The 23,470-nt window shown below is 43.6% G+C and overlaps 1 protein-coding gene across 2 annotated transcripts in view; it reads left to right on the top strand.

Annotated features, from left to right (window-relative positions):
• The first annotated feature begins 1,250 nt into the window (after positions 1-1,250).
• The window catches only part of MME (membrane metalloendopeptidase), an 82,613-nt gene continuing 60,393 nt past the window's right edge, over positions 1,251-23,470 (top strand). Inside the window, exon 1 of one of the 2 annotated variants that reach the window (XM_083613254.1) lies at positions 1,251-1,605. The gene's annotated coding sequence lies outside the window, so the exon portion shown is untranslated. Of the gene's footprint in view, positions 1,606-14,666; positions 15,177-23,470 lie in introns of those variants that run through there. The other variant, XM_083613252.1, reaches the window with a different exon arrangement.

The raw sequence follows: 23,470 nt of genomic DNA, 5'->3' as shown, positions 1-23,470 counted from the left end.
ATGCACCCCTCACCCCCCAAAAAAACAGTATTTGAAGCATGATTTATTACTTGGAAGGACATCAACCAGCAATTGCTAATTACAAAGAAAGACAAGACTTAAGCATTACGTGAGTTGTAATGAAATCCTGATGTTCCTTGCATGTACAGGTGCACCAGTTATTGTTACTGTTGTTGACCTGCATTGGCATAAGAAGTGCACCAGTGCTTAGGTGGAATTTCCTTCCATGATGGGGGCTGAAGCTCCACAGCTGCATTCTCAGCATGGAGACCTCCTAACACTGACAAGACTGTGCAAACGTCATTATTAGCAAAGCAAGTATGGCGCTTCGAATCTGGGGCATGGTGTTCCAATGTTCCTTTTTAAAATGGCAGACGCTCAGCATTTCAGCAGACAGATTCCAGCACCTCGCGTTAATTACGTAATTTTAATATGTCACAGCGGAGCAATCAGGCACAATACTAAGCACAATCTCTGGTTGTGGAGCAGGAAATAAGGTGGTAATATAGAAGCCAAGTCAACCACAGCACAATAACAAGGGAACAAATGCGTTCTTACCATGCCAAACATAATAAAATAACAGTATCGGGACCATCTGTAACTCTACATTGTCACAAAGCACGTAAGCGCTGGCAACCAGAGAGATTTGGGGAGACAGACAGTCCTGTAATAGGACTATAAAAGATAGCATCATGAGAATAAATAAATTAATAGATGCTCTTTAATGTAAGCAAATAAATTGCGATTAAGATGGCGCCCCAGTAAAATACATGAGGAGAATTCAAATGGTAACTAAATGGAAGAGCAGACTCCAGCTATTTTTAGTGTGGCTTCTGCATATTACAGTGTGATGCTGCAAGTATAAATAATGTTGTGGTAGCCCCAGGCTAGCGCTGAAGTACAGAAGACACCAAAAAAATCCCACCTAACAAAACAGAAAGAAAAAAAGATGCTGGAAATCTCTGCCAAATGTAAACCACATATTATGCAAGTGATAGACTCGCTCGGCAGCCAGGCCAAGCAAACATTTCCTAACCTATCTTCTTTAAGCAGCAGAAAGAGAGAGAAAAAATAACTTTTCTTGGTAAAGTGCTGGTTCACTGTTTGCAACCCTTCAGAGCTAGCTGAGAAAGCTTGTCCCAGGTCCTGCAAGTTCACCCGAACCACAAACTCCAACTGCCACTTGCTGACTCACACCCTAAACCACAGGCTTGGAAAACTGATAGGGACATGAGTAGAGATTGCAGTGAGAGCCAGAGAACTATCTGTCACTCTGACAAAGGGCTGCTGATTTTACCCCTAGAGAACATGCCCTGATGAGAAGCATCCAGCAAAAGTCAGCAGCAACCCTGCTGAAGAACTGGTTGGACCTGAGTGTCAAATGATCCACTGAAATAAAGGAGGTTCTAGGCAACCCCACCTCCTGTATAAGGATCTGCAGAACACACTTTCAAGGCATAAGCTGGGATCAGCTTACTGCTTTCATTCAAGCTGTTCTCCGGGGTGCTTGTCCTGAAGACGCAGGGTGTACATCTGCCCACATCCTAGGACTTCACTTCTAGCCCAAAGCGAGCCCAGCTGTAACAAGACCCTAATGAGAAGCAGGTAAGTGAGTGGGCCCCATGTCTTTCACTGAGAGTATTTGGGTGAAAATCTCTTCCTTTAAAGGGACTGGGTGGTGCTTGTTTGTTACAGTTGGTCAACAGCAGAAGTTCACAGATAGAAAAGAAGCTCTTCAGCTGTGACATATATATCTCAGCTTATTTCAGTTTAAAGCTAGAAACGTAGCATGTGGATGTAACCAATATGAGCTGTATCCAGCTTTCTCATTCCATCAGTGCAAGGATTTCTATTTGCACAATGGAACTTTTCCACCTCCTCGATCCGTGGCCCTCCAGAAACTGTTCTGGAGGTTCCACCAATCCTCCAGAACAGGGTAGGAAAGGGTAAAGGATGTGTGCAAGGAGATGGGGGGGGAGTACCATTGCACAAACAGAAATCCTTGTACTGAAAGAAGTTACTTGGATCCCACCCTAAGTTTATAATACACATATTGTACGCTTGGATTAAGTGTTGTTTCAGGACTGTTCAATTATTATTATTTTACACATTTCACAATGGCTAAATAGGCTCCCAAACAATGGGGATTGTTATGATCTCAAGCTAGGTGGTCACAGGGTTTGAGTATGTTTCTCTCAATTATGCCCCAAGAGTCATGAGCAGCTTTTCCTGAGACTCAGAAACTACAGAACAAATTGGTGCTGTCATGGTGGCCAAAAATGACATCAAAAATGTTGTGTAGAACAAAGTTGATGTATTTTTCTCCCCGGATCTGTGCAGCTGCACTGAGCACAGAAGCACATTTGTTTTTTTAAAAAATCACAAAACATCTCTCATGCATGCAATTCAGAGATGTTTTAAAACCACATTTTATAATCGCAATGTAAAAATAACAGGTGGTGCTTAAAGTTCTCCTTACCCAACAGGTACCCAATACTGTCGCTCTTGACAATTCTAATAACCTTGATAGAAAATGTCAGGAATCAGCCCTGCTTCTCTGACATATGAATGTCACAAGTCATTTATTAGCACAGGGGTAGCCAACATGGTGCCACCCTGATGTTACAGGACTACAGTTCCCATCATCCTTAGCAACTGGCCATGCTTTCTGGGGCTGATGGGATATGGAATCCATCAACATCTGGAAGGCACTACATTGCCTCCCCCTTGCATTAGTACCTTCCACAATAGTGCCTGCACAACCAGAATTATAAATGTGACAGCAGACAGGAAAGCAGTTCTGTTTTTCACCATAGCAATCTGCTTTGGGGGATGGCATCTATATAAACTTTGTTATGAAAGCGTCCTCTTTTTAGGAGCATAGTAAGCAGCAGAATTAAGATGACAGCAGCAATTATTGCTAAGTAACAGAAATCATCAATGAACTTCAAGAGCCATTCTAAATAAAGAAAGAAACCCATTTACCTAGTAACTAAAAGCATGCAAAGGTGGAGGACTGCTTTGGAACAGAGTGGCACAGCACTGGTGGCACTGTGTTGAGAAAGTATGGTACTGCACAGCCACCCCGTGTTCCTCAGACAATGGGGGGCACATAAAGAAAACCTTGCCTTTCTTCTCCAATAAACATTCTGAGGCTAAATCTTATTTAATACAGTGGTACCTTGGTTTTAGAACAGCTTAGTTTATGAACAACTTGGAAATAGAACACTGCAAACCCAGAAGTAGATGTTCCGGTTTGTGAACTTTGCCTTGGAAGCTGAACATGTTCCTCTTCCTGTTGAGTGTGTTCCGTTTGTAAATTGAGTCCCTAGCTGCTAATCAGAGGCTTCCGGTTGAGTCTGTCAGCTGTTGAGTCCCGAGCACCCACACAACACAGAGGTGATATTTGGAGCTTTTGTTTTTGCTATTTTTTTTTTGTTTTTGTTTGTGTGGCTTTTTCGTTTTTTTGACTGTGACTTGTTCTTCTTTTAATGGGACTGACTTGTGACTGTGAGTTGTGACTTCGTTTTTGTGACTGTGGCTTGTGACTGTGTGGAACCCAGTTCAGCTACTGATTGATAGATTGTGTGACTGTAGAAATGGATAAAAGCCCCCCCCCCCCATCTAAATAATGACTATCATCAGTGCACATAAACATTATTATTTTTAAAAAAGTTATCATCTACAATACTGTCTTATTTATTTTATAGTACAGTACATTGATTATTGCTTTCATTTTATGGATCAGTGGTCTTGTTAGTTAGTAAAATTCATGTTAAATTGCTGTTTTAGGGGTTGTTTTTAAAAGTCTGGAACAGATTAATTCATTTTGCATTACTTTCTATGCGAAAGCAGGCCTTGGTTTTAGAACGCTTTGGTTTTGGAACAGACTTCCGGAATGGATTAAGTTTGGGAACCAAGGTACCACTGTAATACCTGAACTAGTCAGGTGTCTTGGTCCCTGAACCCAGTCCCATAAACTACCCTGAGGGAGATACAAGTGAGGTGGAATTAGGTTGCCTCACTCAAGAGGAAACATTTAGTACCCCCCATGGGCTCTCTCAAACTGAGAATGCAGCTCTCCTGCCTTCCTCAGACTTGGGGGACAAATTCCTTCCAAATTGTGAAAGAAAACACCTGGAAAAAAGGTCAACACAGATAGCTTCTCAAGAAGGTGGGTCCAACAGCAGTATATGCCTTGCCAGACCTCTGTAAGACCTGAGATGGCCTGAATGCTTTGCTGAGACAACATATTCTAAGGCTTAGCAAATGGAATCACTGGGAGCTGCCCAGGGTGCTGACCTGCCTTTGACATAACTGCCTTCAGCTTTTGCCCAGACTTGACTTGACCTGTTTCTTCCTTCCACTTCCTTTGTGACAGCAGAATGGAATATAAGAACTGGCTAGCTCTTTTTTAAAAGTGCAGAATCGTGGGTATGGATGTGGCCTCTGAGCAAAATTCTGATTCGCCACACCACTGATTTCAGAAGTGGAGCATATCTCACCTGCTGGACAAACCATACAAAATGCCAGCTTTTACTTATTTCCGATATCCATAAAAATGAGATTTCCACAGACTTGGTCGCTTAGGAACTAGCCAGCCAGGTAACTCTTCTCCTTTCACACTCAATTTGTACATTCCTCGCCCTCCCCACAAAAAAAATAAATAAATCCAGTTTCTTTCACCCCTCCTGCCTGGTTCTTTTACATTCACACCTTCCTCATCTTTGTTCCCAGTTGACTTTTCATGATAATAATGTAAATGAATGTTTTATCTTTCAAATTTCCTTCAGCACCTCCTCTGGCCCTTCCCCCTCACATGAGGGAGAGCTCCTTTCCACCCCTCAATCCTCTGGGTTTGTCTAGCTCACGGATACCTTTACTCAGCATGCGATGAGTTGTTGGCGCTGGCATTAGTCTAACCAAATGGCGACAGCATGGTTTAGGGGGCTGGGCAGGCAAGTGAGGAGGCCCTGGGCAAGCTATGCCACTGAAGCCCACCTGAAAGTGGCCCAAGGCCTACTAGGTGTGGGTGGGGATCCTGGCTCACAGTTTGAGAAACCCTACCCTAAGGACTATTAGGAATTATGGAACTGTTCCCCCCACCCGTGCCATATTTCCACAATTAAAACAAAATACTGCTATATTCATTATCTCTGTACATTACCTCTATTCTTAGTTTTGCTTACAATTGGGCTCTGCAAATAAATGTGACCAAATTACAGCTGTCCTTTGCATGACATGACCTGCTAATCGAAGTCATCCCTTTACGGCTTTGCCAAAGTGGGCTATTGTCAACAGAAACTCATTTCGCCCATGGTACGTTTGTGAGGCTCTAAGGTGCCACAAGGGCTCTCAGCTGTTTTTACTGCGATTATGTTACCCATGATTATACACTGTGGTTGGAATAAGGCTCTTGATGTCATTCTCATTTTGCCCCTCTGATGTAATGAAGAGCAAGAGTATTCATAATTTGCCATTATTTAAAGTGGATGATAACTGTAAAAAAACAAAAACAAAAAAAAACAAAAACCAGCACACCAAAGCAACCCTCAGACACTATGTGCATTGCTGTTCTTAAGTTCATCTTAAGTTCACGAGCATTCAGTGATGGAAAATGATGTCATAAAAAGCAAACTTGCAGCTCCAAAACAGAGGATGAAGACAGATGCTGTGCCAGAGCTATGTTCATGTATGAACACACAATGTTTAAAATAAGAGCAAGCAAGAGCAACCAGAAAGGTTTTTTAGAACTCTGGTCTTCATTACGTTCTGGAATGACATATAAAGGGCAATATTCAACCATATAATGTCTTTGCTCTGCTGTAATATTGCAGTGTGTGTGTGTGTGTGTGTGTGTTTGTATAAGGTTTTTAAAAAAACAAAAGTGGGGACAGGAGTATGCACAGAAGTCCTGCTCCAAGCATCCCTGGTGTAAAGGTAAAAAAAGGGTAAAGGACCCCTGGATGATTAAGTCCAGTCAAAGGTGACTAGGGGATTGCGGCGCTCATCTCACTTTCAGGCCAAGGGAGCTGGCATTTGTCCATAGACAGCTTTCTGGGTTATGTGGCCAACATGACTAGACCGCTTCTGGCGCAACAGAACACCATGACAGAAAACAGAGTGCATGGAAACACCCTTTACCTTCCTGCCACAGTGGGACCTATTTATCTACTTGCACTGGTGTGCTTTTGAACTGGTAGGTTGGCAGGAGCTGGGACAGAGCAACGGGAGCTCACCCTGTTGCATGGATTTGAACCACTGACCTTCTGAATGGCAAGCCCAAGAGGCTCGGTGGTTTAAACCACAGCACCACCCGTGTCCACTACTCTATGCATAGGTCCTAACCTTCCTGTGTTGAGGAGAAAGGTGTCCTTGGTTACATGGAAAGACCTTCTTGCATTCAAGTGAATGCAAATAAAATCTGCCTACAGAGTCCCCCCATGGGCAGGAAAAACCCAAAGGGGCTCACCTACAGAAGAAAGAAACCACCTGAGATCATTTTCCCCAGGGACACTTTAAACCCTGGGTGGTGATGGTGAGGTATCCCCTGAAGCATGGGTAGGCAAACTAAGGCCTGGGGGCCAGATCCTGCTCAATCACCTTCTAAATCCGGCCCGCGGATGGTCTGGGAATCAGCGTGTTTTTACATGAGTAGGATGTGTGCTTTTATTTAAAATGCATCTCTGGGTTATTTGTGGGGCATAGGAATTCATTTGTTTCCCCCCCCAAAATATAGTCCGGCCCCCCACAAGATCTGAGGGACAGTGGACCGACCCCCTGCTGAAAAAGTTTGCTGACCCCTGCGCCTGAAGCAATAGTTTTATAGATAATATAGTTTAGACTTAGACTTGCTTGTCTCCCCTGTTTTTCTCTATGGTTTTCAGATTTCATAATTCCATGTGTTCTTTATGTACTGCTTTCACATGGACCAACCCCTGATGGAATGACTACTTCTTTGAGTTGGTATCTTTATCATCAGTCCCTTGGGAATATCTACTGCTCTTTCTACCCATTCCCTCTGCAGGAAGTACCTGGAACCTGGATGGAATATGACAAACTGAAAAATCCTGCAATATATGTCTCCAAGCATCCACAATAAATCATACCTTTTTGGGGTGGGGTGGGGGTGTTAATTGTAAACAGTCAGCATGTAAATATTAAATTACTTCTTTCGTAACTGTTTTATTTCCCCTTTTTTAAAGAAGGGAAAATGGCTTGCTTTTCCCAAGAAACTTCAGTCTCTAATATTGCCACAATTGTGTGTGTGGTTATTTGTTATTGTTGAGTGAAAGGGGGTGAGGTTGAAATATACCATTCTTCTGCTTATCAATGGATATTGTTAATACTTGGTGGATGGTTCATACTTCTTCCTTCACATCACAGGGTTAAACTGCACATGTGTATTAACAACCTATTTTAAAAGCATTTAGTGACAATAATTTAAAAGCATTTGTGCACACATGCCTACCATGAACATGATGGGTTTTTTAAAAAAAGAAAAAGGAAAAAATCTGAAGGCAGAATCAATTCCTACCCTCCCCTTACTCCATGCATGGATAATTCCAATTATACACTATACATATTTTCAATGACCTTCTTTCCCCCACTACATTCTTGTGTACAGGCAGTACTATTTATTATATGACAGGTGTGGAGTTTTTAAGTCATTTCCCCTCCCCCCCAAGCTCTACTAATTTCAAAAGACTCTCTCTCTCTCTCTCTCTCTCTCTCTCTCTCTCTCTCTCACACACACACACACACAGAGAGAGAGAGAGAGAGAGAGAGAGAACCAATATACATAAATTTGAACCAAGATACATAAATTTGGAAATCAGTGCAAACAACACAATTATCTGAATAAGTTAATTTGTAACACTGTGGGGACAGAATCAGCCATCTACTTCTGTAAACCAAGAATCAGGAAACAGTGCTGGGTTCCTTTAAATTTGTTGTTGTTGTTTTTAAATAAAAGCAGAATATCTGTAACTTCTTTACTTTGGGGAGAAATTGGATGGCATTTTCATGCCTGGGAACCTCTCCTGAAGGAATTCATCCTGCCAAATTTCAGAAGGAAGGCTGCAGTGGTTTCCCCACAACCTAGGGTTTGCCATGTGTCCGGATTTTTCCAGACATTATTGGGATTTCAAAGGGGGAATTGACTTCCGGTGGAATTTCCAAAAGTGGTGCTTTGTGCTGGATCTTAGGCAAGTCAATTGAAAACAACTTTGCTGTTTGTTTGTTTGTTTGTTTGTTTGTTTGTTTAAAAAAGCTCAACAACGTTTGGGGTGTCTTGTTTTAAATTTTTGAAATATCACAAACGCTGCTTCTACAATTTCGGAGTGGGTAAAAGGGTTTCACTTAATCTCCCCTTGTTTTCCCACAGTCAATTAGCCTGGAAATAGCTGGCATCAGGGAGATGCTCCTAGGTAAGAAACTTACCAGACAAATCAGTCTGGTTGTTTTCCTGCTAGGCAACTTTAAAATCGATGTGGTTGGGGAGAGAACCAAAAGAAGATTCGCTGTCCATTCCCAAAACACGGGGATTGGAGAGTCTGAGTAAATCATTCCTTCTGATTACAAATTTGACTAATCAGCTTTCCTCCTCCCTCTCTCCACCTGGGTTTTGCTCTACCTCACCCCCACAACCCCTCTTGCTGTCTTAGGGATGCTAGTTTTGCTTTTAGCAGAGTTGTCTGTAGTGTTTGTTATGGATGTTCAGGTTGCCAAGGCACCATGAAGTGCTTCAGGAAACCTGTTTCAATTGTGAGTGACAGATTCCCAGTTCACTTTAAACAAGTCCTGAATCCCTCCCAAGGACCTTGCTTCAGAATCAGCCTAACAGAAACAAAAGCCACATAGCCACTGGTTGGAAAGAGTCATATACAGAGCAGCAATTATGGCAGAGATGAAGAGGACAAATTCATCTGCTCATAGGTGCTTTGGCTTTTAAGGAAACCTTTGTTCTTTTATTACTCAATTTCTCATGGCACACTAGCAGTTGAAAACGGTTGCCTTGGGTATATAACGGAGAAGCAATGTGCCTAAATAAGTGAACTAACGGGAACCTGGCATTTAAAGCACAACCCAGGGACAGAAATCCATGGATAAAAGTACTGAGCAGTGGAATTCAGGTCCAATTATTTCAATATGTCTTAGGCGATCTTTCATACATTGACTTGGGAGTAAGCTCCATCAACCTCACTTGGTCTTACTTCCAGGTAAAGGTAAAGGTAAAGGAACCCCTGACCATTAGGTTCAGTCGTGACCGACTCTGGGGTTGTGGCGCTCATCTCGCTTTATTGGCCGAGAGGGCCAGCGTACAGCTTCCAGGTCATGTGGCCAGCATGACTAAGCCGCTTCTGGCGAACCAGAGCTGCGCACAGAAACACCGTTTACCTTCCCACCAGAGTGGTACCTATTTATCTACTTGCATTTTGACATGCTTTTGAACTGCTAGGTTGGCAGGAGCAGGGACCGAGCAATGGGAGCTCACCCCATTTCAGGGATTCGAACCGCCGACCTTCTGATCGGCAAGTCCTAGGCTCTGTGGTTTAAAACACAGCACCACCTGTGTCCCTACTTCCAGGTAAACATGCTTGCAATTGCACTGCTGGGCATGTCACATTTCTGAATCGAACTCATTCAGCACCCTCTTCTGCACGTCAACTCAAAAGGGACTCCATCTATGTTCCAAGGGGTTTACAGCCACAATTCCATCCTTGAAGCCCATTCCTTAATCTGCGATGGATTTTCAATGTGACTTTTTACAAATCAAGAACTATAAAGGGCATTCCTTTAAAGTTATTGGATTGATAATGATTCGGGACCCTTCCCCCCCCCCAAAAGAAAATCAATAGTATTAGGGACAAATTAGATGTGCTGCTAAGTACTTTGTTAGCAATGGTGTCTAGGACTTTTTATTTAATAATAGGTGGCAGGAAGGACAATTTTAATTGAGGCTGCAATATGTGGGGAGGGGAAGCGCAACTCTTTATCCCAAGCTGTGATCCTTAGAAAAATTGCCTCCTGTGTTGCTGTTACAGATAATTCCTCTATTTTCGTGATACATATGTAGGCAGCTCAGGACAGGAGGAAGTGATGTTTGGAGAGTAAAAATAATTTCCCGGCAGGGTGCCTGTTTTAAAGTTGGTCTTGGTGAAGACTTTATTATTATTTATTAAATTTCTTTATTGCCCTTCATCTGAGGATCAGAGGGCAGTTTACAATATAAAGCCTCCCTTGGCATAGGAAAGAAGAGAAGGTAGCCCCTGTTGATATTCTACATATGAGGCCACCGTTAAAAATTTTTTATTATTATTTTAATGTAAACTGTTTAGAGATCTTTATTACATTAACCATTAAATGAAAAATAAAAATAAAATGAGAGGTCACCACCTCTCTCTCTCTCTCTCTCTCTTCTAGTCATATTCTCAGATAGATTTCCATTTCCCTCTTAAATCTATGCTGGATTTCAAAACTAAGTTTTTATAAATGGAAAACTTTTTGGCCTATGTACAGACCAAAATGGTTTTCTGGCCATTAAACTTTTTCCCCTCACTGTGTATAAATGAGAAAGCTGAGAGTGATAATGGGGGTAGGGCCTGGGGTTGGTTTTTGAAGCTGCATTAAAAAGGACATTAAGATGGGCCTTTTAAGTAGATGGGTTGCTGTAATAAGTGAAGTGGCAGTGCTTGAAAGAACCATGGTGGATTATATATACATATGTGTGTGTGTGTGTGTGTGTGTGTGTGTGTGTTTAAATTGAGATGTCTCGATTAATTTGGGGGCCATTTCTCCCTCTCCTTTTTGAAGGCAGGGTATCGTGATTGTTGTCGGCATTTATAGCTTTATTAGCAGAGAATGAGATATCAGCACTCATCTTCTTAATGGAGACATTTCGACACACTGTGGGATGTTTTTATTCCTTGCTGTTCGGTATATGAAAACGTTTTGTCACTTTTCGCACCATCGTTTTTCAGGAAGTGCCATATCAGGCTTCTTGACTTAATTGCTGTCTATCCATCTTCATTTCACTGATGTCCATTCTGGGTCATTTGCTTATCATATCAGGGATGAATCCAGAGCACCCCCACCCCATTTGCATTTCTGAAAAAGCAAATAATGGAATTTGCTACGCTATATACTTGCACTAGTGATGGACTCGTATGGTTCCTTTGTCTTTTTCATTGGGGTAAGGGACACTAACATGGCTTGCGTGGCAATGCTGACCTCTGACTCTGGCCCTGAGCCTCACACAGATGGGGTCCTTGATTGTGTCACTGTGGATAAAAGGATGATTGCCCCATGATTGAGGGAGTCAGCACTATGCAACCTGCTGGTGTGTCACACGTGTGCACGAGTGGCATGAGCACATTGTGTGGCATGCACACACATTGAGGGGGATATTGAAGGCGGCCTGGTCCCCTCCTTGAAAATTTGGGGGGAGGCTTCTTGGCCCCCACTAGATGGTCCCCTGATTGTCCTTGCCATGCCCATCACCCTTCAGCATCTTCGAAGGACCTGAGAAAAGTCTATCTGGATAATAATAAAATTATATATATATATATATATATATATATATATATATATATATATATACACACACACACACACACACACACACATACACCGCACATCTAGCTGGGTTTCTCCAGCCACTCTGGGAGGCTTCCAACAGAATATTAAAATACAATAATCTATTAAACATTAAAAGCTTCCCTAAACAGGGCTGCCTTCAGATGTCTTCTAAAAGTCTGGTAGTTGTTTTTCTCTTTGACATCTGGTGGGAGGGCGTTCCACAGGGCAGGTGCCACTACCAAGAAGGCCCTCTGCCTGGTTCCCTGTAACTTGGTTTCTCGCAGTGAGGGAACCGCCAGAAGGCCCTCGGCGCTGGACCTCAGTGCCCGGGTAGAACGATGGGGGTGGAGACGCTCCTTCAGGTATACTGGACCGAGACCTCTTAGGGCTTTAAAGGTCAACACCAACAGCCCAATAGTCCAGAATCCTGTTCTCACTGTGGTCAAACAGATGTCCATGCAAGCAGGACATGGGCGCAGCAATGCCATTTGTAACTCCCAGCAATTGGTGTTCAGAAGCATGCTGCCTCCAAGAGTAAAAACAGAACACAGCCATCATGCCTAGTAGTCATTGATAGGCTTACAGTCCATGGAATTTCCCAATTCTCTTTTAAAGCCATCAGTAACTACATCTTGTGGAAATGAATTCTGTAACCATCCATTGCATGAAGAAGGAATTTCTTTTGCCTGTCCTGAATCTTCCAATGTTCAGCTTCGTTGGATGGCCCTGGGTTCTAGTGTTCTGAAAGAGGGAGAAAAATGTCTCCCTGTCCATTTCTTCCATTCCATGTAGCTAGTTTGAGGTCTGGGTGTGTATCTACACCTGCCTGATAATGTTGCAAGTGGGCACGTACCATCACTGCCATCATCACTTCCTCCATCATTCACCTAGACCATGTACAAAGAGGGAAAGGCATGAATAACCCAAGGGAAGGAATTTCAAATGCATATCAAGTAACCAAGCCCACTCTTGTGGATGGCCAGTTCTAGAATAAATATCGATTGAAAGCAGCATGTTGAGGGAAAGCAATAATGATGATGATGATGATGATAAATTATTTATATCCCACCCTCCCTGGCCAAAGCCAGGCTCAGAGCGGCTAACATCATACAACTAAGACAATGCATAAAAACAAGCAATCAATAAATTAAGATACATCCCACAATTAATTCAAACAAATTAAAATTAAAATGGGACAAGTGGCAATCTTCAAGTTAAAATTGAAGGCAGTTACCAACTGTTTCCACTGATATTATAAGCACCTGTGAGCGGGCTGGGAACCTCCTTCGTGCTTGTTCTTATACAAGGAGAAAATGAGTCAGACTGAACCCTGACCAAAGGCCTCGCGGAACAGCTCCGTCTTGCAGGCCCTGCAGAAAGATGTCACATTCCACAGGGCTCTAGTCTCTTGTGAGAGAGCGTTCCACCAGGCCGGGGCCATGGCCCAAAAGGCCCTGGCTCTAGTCGAGTCCAGTCTAGGGCCCAGAATCTTTAGGATGTTGTAATTTGCAGACCATAAGGTCTTCTGTGGGGCATACCAGGAGAGGCGGTCCCATAGGTACGAGGGTCCTAGGCCGTTTAGGGCTTTAAAGGTTAAAACTGGGGGGAACTATATGCAAATGAGTTAACAATTAGTGTTTACCCAGCCTCAACAGCTCTGTTCTACCTCCGCTGTCAGAGGCGTTGTGTCTCAGAATATCAGTTGCTGTGAATCACAGGCAGGCAGAGTGCTATTGCCTTCATGGTCAGCTTGCAGGTTTCCCACATGTTGGCCACTGTGAGTACAGGATGCTGGTCTTAAATGGACCATTGGCCCGATCAAAGCAGGGTTCTTTGTGTGCTCAATGGGAGTTGACGCTGTAGGATTTATGTGGAAGGAAGCCCCATTATCCTCAGATGAACCTATTAGACGGTGTTTCAGAGGGTCAGTGGCACTGCAAAAGTGGTCCACTTATCCATCAACACTCAATGGCAATCTGCCAGCTGTGGAATGACCAACAAGGCCTTCTAGTTACAGAGAGAGATCAACAGAGATATGTAGAGAGAAAATGTTAACAGTGGGGCAGAAATACTATGAATGCAAGAAATTCAATCTGTGGCAAATAAATTTCACAGATGTGCACAAAATGCTTGGAAACTTATACCACAATAAGAAAGAAAAATTAGTGTGTGCCCATAAGAAGAAGAAAAACCATCCAAAATCCAGTCATAACCAAGTGAAAGATCACCATCACTTCACCTTGGGTTCACTGTAGTCCTGCATAGTGGTTCGGTGGGCTAACATTTGGCCACACCATATTTCACCTACCCATGATAGATCTGGTGGAGCCTTTGAGGAAGATCCTTTGTGAGTTAGCCAACTCAGCACAACCAACCCAATTCTTTAAAAAATAAAATAGGACAGTTGTTTTTAAACTATTGTTTCCCAAAAAGTGGACTTCAAGCAGGCTCCCAGCAGAGCTCTCCCCCTTTGCATCAGAAGCATGGGAGAGAGGCCTCATACCATTGGTCCACCTAGTAAGTGTACTGTCTACATTCACTGATGGAACCTCTCCAGGACTTCAAATGTGGTCCTCTCCCAGCCCTACCTGGAGATGCTGAGGATTAGTCCTTGAACCAGGGGTGCTATACCACTGAGCTATCGTCCTTTACCCCATATGTATGGACAAAGTCTTGCCTGCCTGTTAAGGTGAGGGCATCTCCCATTCTTCACAGGCCATGGGAGCAAAGCCAAACTGGAGTTCGGACTACCTGTGGCAGGGGTGCCAACTTAAATAAAATATTGGGGGGGTTACAGGTAAGCTCCATCCTACATAATCAATCACATGGTGTGGTCCATGGCAGTGCCTATCAATTGGGGGGAGGGTGCGACCCGCTCATATATTTTGTGGGAGTGGGGTGAAGACCTCTTGGCCCCTAGGAGTTGGTTTCTATGACCCGTTGGGTCCCTCTTTTTCTTGGAGGGCCTGACTAATCTTGTGGGGATAGGAACCAAATCTTCCCTCCTGGCCTCATCTGGGTTTCCCCAAAGCCAGAGAGAGAGATGAGGAGGAGGAGGAGTTGTGCGTTTTTCCTGCCCCCAGCCCAGTCTCTGCTTAGAAATCAGGATAAGAGGCAAGACCTTTTGAAAGTCCCCAGGAACAGCGGAGAGGCTGGATCGCAACCAGCCAGCGCAGCTCGCCCCTGCCTGCCTGCCCCCCCCCTCTCTCTCTCTCTCTCTCTCTCCTGCAAGGGAAGAGTAAAACCCACTCTCTCCTCGCTCTCTCTCTCTGATCCGCGGCTGCCTCGGCTGGTTTGGCAATGCCTGGGTGGCTCTTCGCACGACCCGCCGCCTGAGTCCAGGGGGAGCGCCGGGAGCGCAGCGCCTGCCGCCGCCCCCTCTCCGCCTCTCCATCCCGTCTCGCCGACCTGAGCGCCGCCGCTTCCCTGGAGGCTCCTGCCGGCTGACTTCTTCTCTTCCTCCTCCTCCTCCTTCCTGGGTCTTCCCACGGCGGCGCCTCTCTCTCTCTTCCCCCCTCCGCTTGCGCTTTCTTCTCTCCATCGGTCGGTGATGTGTCTATTTACATCAGCCCCGAACTTCTCCCAGGAACAGCTCGGTAAGTCTAGAGAGACCGGAGAGGTAGAGTTGGCGAGCCGTGGAACAGGGGAGTGGGTGGGTACAGATGGCGAAACCCAGAAGCGGGATCCTGACTAGAGAAAGGCGAGGGGGTAGAGAGGGATGGAAAGGAGGGCAGTCCCAGCATGAAGAGCGGGGCATCACTTCTCCAGTAAATCTGAGCGCAGCTTCTCTGCAGAGGAGGGAAAGCAGGAGAGGAGCCGGGCAGGTATTGGGCTTCATTCGAGACAATCTCAGCCCTTTCGTCACTGTGCAGTGCCAAGAATGGAGAAGGGTACCTCTGAGCATGTGTTGAGTGCCCCATATATTTCCCCCTCTTTCTCCCTGGGCTGCATCTTTGCAGTCACAATCAACCCTCACGCCCTCTGGGATTTGAGAGCAGAAAAGGGGTCTCTTCGTAGCACACTGGAGCCTCTGCGTTTCTCTCTTTTGGGGGTGGGGTGCAGAGAAAAGGCATTGCTTCCGCCAACTTATGTAGCTTCTCAAAGCACCCCATGTTTTCCTCCGGCTGTTTAGTAGCGACCTGATTCTGATTAACTTCAGCATGCATGTTGCCTCAGAGGTAGACTCATAGCAGCTAGCTTACCTTCCAAACTTGGTTTCCGTGTATTTTTAATAGCGTGCGTTTCATCCCGAGCCTTAAGAGCAAGCAGAGAACTGAATTTAAGGCTTTCATTTCATTGATACCTTCTTCTTCTTTTTTACATTTTTCCAACAGCACCAGTAGATTAACTGCAATGTACACGTTTTAAACTTCATTGTGTTTCAGAGCCAGTTAAAATAAGCTCTAAAACGCTCTATGCGGGGAGAGAACAGCACTGTTTGCTTTGTACATTGTTATATTTCTGTAAGCATGAAACTTTGGCTGTTCAGACTCTATTGTCCTAAGGCTGCAAGTTGTTGGGAGAGTTTTGGAAGAGTGTGATTGCTCTGTTTGTCCCAGAGGGTAGGATGAGCTCTCTCACCTTGCTGTGCAGTTGCTCATAGGAGTAAAAGTACATATTCACTTCTCTTCTGAAGCAGGTTTGTGTGGGTTCAAACTCAAGTTTGGTTGAAATGCAGCAAAAGGTTAGATTTACACATACAATTCCAGTGGCTATTTTATGTGCAAAGTGGAACTTCTCATATGTCGTGCTGATATCTAGTGCAGAATGCCAAGCTGATAGATTCTTGGTTAACCTAGAATCAACAGGCACTGTCCTGTAAGTGTGACATAAGAATCTGAACCAGCGGCAGATCCTGGAATTATTTATAATCATGAAGTTACTCTTCATCAATTAAAAATGAAACTTTGTTTTTCATACTTTTATTATAAATGTTTAACCGTTGCCAATTTTTAAAAGCAATCATGTACTACTTAGAAAATAAGCATTACTAATTTTTTAAAAATTGCTTCATTAACTCAGTACTAAATCTTTTTATAACAGCAACAACATATGGGCTGTTTAACATAACTTTTTCAAATCTCCCCCCACCCACAAACATTTCACTGCTTGTTGCATCACTTATTTGAATCCTATTCTTTGAAGCATTTTAAAGAATTGCAATTGCAACCTTTACTGTGGCTTTTAAGGAAATATGAAACGTGCTCAGTCACACAGCTATTTACAAAGAGAACAATAGATTGTTGTGTTTCTTGAAATATCTGATCACCAGAGTTTACTAGTGTGTGTTTAGAATACTTTATCCATCTCCCTTACCCTTGATGTTTAAATTTGCCCTGGCAGAACCCCACAAGCCGATGTTTTAATTTCCCCACCAAGAAACCTCTCGCTCTCTTTCTCATTTTTGCAATTTATTGCCTTGCCATTTATATTGTTCTTGTTGGGTATCCTATCTGAATGCATGGGTGATGTTACTGAAACAGTAGTAATTGGCCCCCAGAAGTCTTGACATCTTTTTACCCAGTCTTGTTAGTGGTTCACTCTGCAGATAAGCATTCAGGAGAACGCTGAAATGAATAAAATCTGAAATCCACGAACAGGGAAGTGTTGCTGTGAATGCATTATCTGTTTTTATCAGTAACAAATTCAAATATGTCCTCTAGCAAACTCTATGGGAACTGGAGGTGTATGCAATTATCTTTGCTTCTTTGAAAAGTTGCCACATAACTTTCTATCAAGGGATGGTGTTTTATTTCAGAAAGTCGCTGGCCTGTTTTACTAAATCATCATTCCCCCTCCCCCCCATTTATGAGTAACACCAGGAAACCAAACCAAAAATGCCTCTTATTTTCAGATACCAATGTATTTGCTGAATGAGAACACTCCAAACTAATTGTGTCTCCTAAGGTGTCACAGTTCACAGGTCTTCTCTCAGAAGTTGTTACATTCAGTCAATGTTTGCACCTTAGATGCAGGAAGTCTTGCTTCCATGCATTTAAATTGAAAGGTGAGAACCACCTTAGATTCCTGTTTGACAAGTCAATTGATGACCAAGGACTGCAATCTGAATCTGTCACCATTTCAACTCTCCCAGTAGCCATACCCTTTCTCAAGGGAAGGAGTTTTTTCCAACTTTTTTTGTAACAATTCATGCCATGACCTTAATTGTCTTAGAAAGTTTCTGTTTTGGTTAGATACCATTGTATGCCAATTTCATGTCAATTTCACCTTGAGACACCACTTTCCTGCAAAAACGTTTTCTCTGAAATGAAACCCACACACCTATCTGCTATGTATGTCTTCAATACATGTCAATATGTGGCCAGAATAAATGCATTTTCATAAACTCTGAAATGTATGAATGCACATCCCAGGTACACTTTTGTATACACAAGCTACTCAAACAAATGGGATTTTCCCAGAAGCATATTGCACTGTTTATGCTACCTTTAAATGTTTGACCTAAGCTTGAAACTTGAAATAAGTTTTATGTATGCAAAAACATTGTACATGGATTTCCGCTTATTTGGGTAATAAACACAAGGCTGCAATTGCTTCTCACTTGCAGCCAGACATGATTCTTGGCATCTTATAATGGAGAGTGTCCTGCTGGCAGGGATGACTAAACAACAATAGGGAGCAGAGAAGCACATACAGTGGTACCTTGGTTCTCAAACTTAATCCGTTTCGGAAGTCTGTTCCAAAACCAAAGCATTCCAAAACCAAGGTGCTCTTTCCCTTAGACAGTAATGCGAAATGGATTCATCCATTCCAGACTTTTAAAAACAACCCCTAAAACAGCCATTTAACATGAATTTTACTATCTAATGAGACCACTGAGCCATAAAATGAAAGCAATAAACAATGTACTGCAGTCACACAATCAATCAATCAGTAGCTGAACTGGGTTCCACATAGTCAGAAAAACAAAACAAAAAGAGCTGCAAAAACAAAAAACGCAAAATAAATAGCAAAAACAGACATACCTCAGCATAACACTCAAAACAGAAGTGTGGCACTCAAAATGGAAGGGTAGCACTCAAATCGGAAGCATAACACTAAAAATGTAGCATGTTCAGCTTCCGAAAAAAATTCACAAACCGGAACACTTACTTCCGGGTTTGCAGTGTTTGGGTTCCAGGCTGTTTGAGTATCAAGGATTGATAACCAAGGAACCACTGTACTTTCTTCTGGCTGGTTCCACATGCCTTGACTGAGTTTGTTGGCATCCATCTGCCTCAAGAGACAGTGGAGTACACCTCCGTGAGTGAAATCAAATCGCTGTGTTAGCAGCACCCAAGTGACCTTCTAAGGGAGCAAGCTAGCATATATGGAGGTCCTGGGCTGCCCAGACAACAAGGCTCCACTGATGTGTTCCAAAGGAAAGTAGAGCAATACGTTTGGTACCATCTTAGCTGCAGGAGTTGCCAGAAGGAGGCGTACAAGGTGCCATCCAACCATCTTAAGGACTCCATCTCAGATTTGTATAGGGTTAACTCCTTAGCCTCCCCCCCCCAAAAAAAAGATATCCCACAAGGGGTATCCTAGTTCCTAGTAAGGAACTAGGAAGCAGGAGCCAACTTCAGCCTCAACTGGCAATGCAGTGTTTGGAATCATCCATTGCTAAGGAAATGCATTTCTAAACAAATTAACCAAAAGGAATAGTGTTTCCCCCCCACCCCCCAGCAAGTCCATATCACCTGGTGTGGCATATTTCAAAGAAGAACATGTAGGCCGCTCCAAGAAGTCAGATTGAAGCAGGTGGACTGAAAATGAAAACTGAAGCTCAGATTGTTAATTTCCATTGCTGCCAAACATAATAATTGCAGCTGCCTGTTTTGTCTACACTTTCGAGGGCAACTGGGGGAGGATCATTGAAGCCCTCGGAGAAATAGAACAGAACTCTAATACCTAAGCTCCTGTCTGCTTTAATTATGCCCAGGTCTTGGTGGTATAAATGAATGATCACATAAATAGACCATTGCTAGGTGGCCTATAGTGTTCGCTTGTTTTCTTAAAAAGCTGCAGGTAAGAACAAATCAGTGGGATGCCTTTAAATAATGGAAACACTCCAGCAGTAGTATAATAAAGACTATCTCCCTTGGGGAAGTTATGCTGTCTTCACAAAGCACATTTGCATGTCAAAGCGGGTGATTCTTGGTGTGCTAATAAATTGCAATTTAGGAACATTAAAGCACTCACCAAACTAAGAAGCTGAGGCATTTTCTAATTTTGACTTCATGCACTTACAAAGTGTAAGGACTACAAAGTTTAAGATCGAACTTTGTGCTTGACTGGTGTATGATAAGGACAGGTTCGGCCATCTTGCAATGCAATCCTATACATGTGTGCTCAGATTTACGAGTTCTTGAGTTCAGTGGGGCTTACTCCCAGGTGAGTATGCATACACAAGAACCATTTTAAGCCTTAAATCTTCATGCTTTAACTGGGAGATCAGTTGCCTAAAGTTTCAGCTACTTTGTCAGTGAAGAGATTTTAAAAGTGAACATCTGGTCTGTTGGGTTGAGATTCAAGGGCACCTTTTGAAGCAATTTTATTGTTATGGCTTATCATAACTGAGAAATAAGAAAATGTAAAAGGTGTTGCTTCCTTCTAACCACATGGGCTACCTTTTAAAAACTGAATTGTCAGTGATCTTGTAAGTGATCCCCACATCTGCCTTGATGGCAAACTTATCTGAGGTTATGTGATTAGATAATTTACCCATCACACTTTGAATTTATGTCAGCTTCCTCCAATCTGGTGCCTTCCAGACATATTGGACCACAATCCCCATCAGCTCCAGCTAGCGGTCAGCAGTGATTGGATCTGCAGCCCAAAACTAAGAGGGCACCAGCATAGAGAAGGCTGATTTATGCAGTTGTTTGGGGTGTGCAAAGTGCTTCACATACATTCAGTCATTCTTGACAGCAACTGCTGTAAAGCAGGTTGCTATGATTATCCATACATTGCAAATTAGGGTGGCCCAACTTTGACTCAGATACTGTATGTTCCAATTCACCTTCTTAGATATTATGTGGTCACTAGAATCTGGGTATTTAGAATCCCATCACATTCCTGCTTTCTATCACCAGTTAATGGGTGTGTGTGTGTCTAATAAAGTCACCCTGTAAGCTCATGGATTTCCACCTGTGCAATGGGACTTCTCTTCTTCTCCCTACATGCATCTGGTGCCCTCTCCCTTGTCCAACTCTCTGGAGCAGATTTGAGGGGGTGCAGGGGATACATGCAGAGAGGAGAAGGAGTCGCATTGTGCTGATGGGATGACTTCATTGGATTCACCTCTTCTGATTCATCCAAGTTCCTTAGCTAAACAGCGGCTGCACTAAATGAACACTGTTTATGAGAATTCTGTAGACTTAACTAAGTTATACACTTCCCTGAAGGGGTCACAAGACAGTACTTTACTTCAGACTGCGAAATTTTAGACGCATGGTGCTCAATGCTCATGTGCGTAAAGATACATTTACCATGCGTAACAAGGTCGTTTTGGTCCTGGAATAATTGAGGCTGAATTCATGTGACTAGATCACACTGGACAAAATTGGGCCTAAGTTAAAAAAATTCTCATGCCCAGTAGAAGACAGTCTGGTGGGGTGTGTGTGCTCATCTCAGCAAGGCAGGACTCTGACACAGTGGCAGAATTGTCATTTACTGGGATGGGGCAGGGCATGGGAGTGGTGAGATTGGGTCTGTGCAGGCACACTGGAGGGAGAATCTGATTGCTCTGCCAGGGCAGCCTCCACTCACACTCACCCCTGCCCTATCCCATCCCCACACCATCTCAGTGAGCAGCAGAGATGCTGATGTTGGGAGGCCAGTGATGCATCGCTGCTCAACTGCACTCCCCCCTCCTGCTTTCACAGAATGGGAGCCGATGCACATAGACCTCCGAAAGCCACTGTCGCTCATCGGGACCCCTCAGAGTGCCGGCAATTATTACGTTTTCAAAATGTGAGCTTTCGTGAGCCATTCAGGTGGCTGGAATATTTCACACACAATGAAAAGGCTCATAAAAATCACCGTACGGTTAAACAGAAATGCCAGCTTTTAAATATTGCCATGCAACATTAAAGCAGCAGTCAGGGCATGGACAAGTTGTGAAGAGAGGAAAAGCTGGAGGTGCTGTAGCATTGGGTAGGCTGGACCGGTGCATGAAATGATGTTTTTTCAGAAACGTTAGGTACGTTAGGATAATGGCAGGGGCAGCAAAGAGATGAGCAGAAAATGATATGAGAGTCCTTATGTTTTCCCTCACATGGCAAAAAAAAAAAAAGCAGTTTGGGAGTGGAGGAGGATTGATTTTGAATGCCTCTGGCAACAAACCAACCAACAAAAACTTGCCCGACATTAATCTCCCTCTTCTCTCCCTGCTCTCCTCAGTTATCAGTGGGCCCTTCACTCAAGACTGCAGCCTCTGCAGCTTATTTTGGATAAGTACAAAATCCAAAGGGGGGGAAACATACCCAGCTGAGCACCATGAGAAGTTCAGAGATCTTTTCTGTTTCTTCCAAGCAATCATAGTCCCACTTACCCCACTGAATTCAACAGGATTTACCTTGGGGTAGTGCTGGACGGTGCAGTTCTTGCTGTATTCAGCTGTTGCTGATTTTGAAGTGATGTTTTTGATACCGGTTTTATTGCTTTTAATTTTCTTCTCCCTTATTTTTCGCACATTCATCATTTTCAGTGTGCTTTTGTGTGTGTGTGTGTGTGTGTGTGTAGTGTTGCACGCCACCCCAATCTCCAAGTGCTACGAGATTTCAGGGGTTCAAGGCGCTTACCCCAAGTTCATGTTTCCTTTGGGAATGAGGGCACAGCAAAGACTGTGGTGTCTTTATGATATATTTTTTATTTACACATATAGACAACCTGAGCGTTGGAGGGGTTCACAGCATTATCACCCCAAGAGGGCCTTATTTCTCCCATAGCCACAGCTTTGGAGTCAAACAGAAATCAAGCAATGTTCTCTCTCCAATTTGCTGTATATCTTCTGGCTCACCTCACTACAACTCTGTTTTTGCCTTTGCCTTTTTCTAACTACAGTGGTACCTCTGGTTAAGAACTTAATTCGTTCTGGAGGTCCGTTCTTAACCTGAAACTGTTCTTAACCTGAGGTACCACTTTAGCTAATGGGGCTTGCCGCCGCCGTGTGATTTCTGTTCTCATCCTGAAGTAAAGTTCTTAACCTAAGGTACTACTTCCGGGTTAGCGGAGTCTGTAACCTGAAGCTTTGTAACCCAAGGTAACACTGTATCAGGCTACCCTCCCATTTGCCATTTCCCACAGATCCACTTCCTTTGTTCCCTTAATGGCTCATCACCCAGGTGATCACCTCAACAGGAAGCTTTGTTGTTGTTTAGCCATTTAGTTGTGTCCGACTCTTCGTGACCCCATGAACCAGAGCACACCAGGCACTCCTGTCTTCCACTGCCTCCTGCTGCTTAGTAGCAACAGGAAGCTTATATTGTAACACTTGCTAGATCTGGGGGGTTAGGAGGTTCTCTGTGTACAGCCTATTTCCCCCCACCCTAAACTCATATATAATATAGATGCATTTATTGCTTTGTCCATTCAAAAGTTTACAATGCAACTGACCTCAACAATAACAAGCAGCACTGGAGTGTTGTCTGTTCTACATATTCAGATGAATCTGCTGTGAGGCCCATGCATCGTAGGAAGCCTGACTAGTCAGTCTTCCTCATGAGTGCACATCGCCCCAGTGAAGCTTGTGTTTTTGTGATGGCATCAGTGGAGGCATTGCTTTAGCAACGTGTAGAACGAAGGGTGTCCATATGACAGCAGATTTGGGGGTTCTCTGCTGCATACCCTCCAACACTCCTTAAATGAAAATAGGGACATTTCTCAC

The sequence above is a fragment of the Podarcis filfolensis genome (assembly GCF_964270895.1).
Source record: "Podarcis filfolensis genome assembly, chromosome: 5".
Classification (NCBI taxonomy): domain Eukaryota; kingdom Metazoa; phylum Chordata; class Lepidosauria; order Squamata; family Lacertidae; genus Podarcis; species Podarcis filfolensis.
The sequence above is the reverse complement of the archived record's forward strand: the minus strand, read 5'-3'. Positions and strand labels throughout refer to the sequence as shown.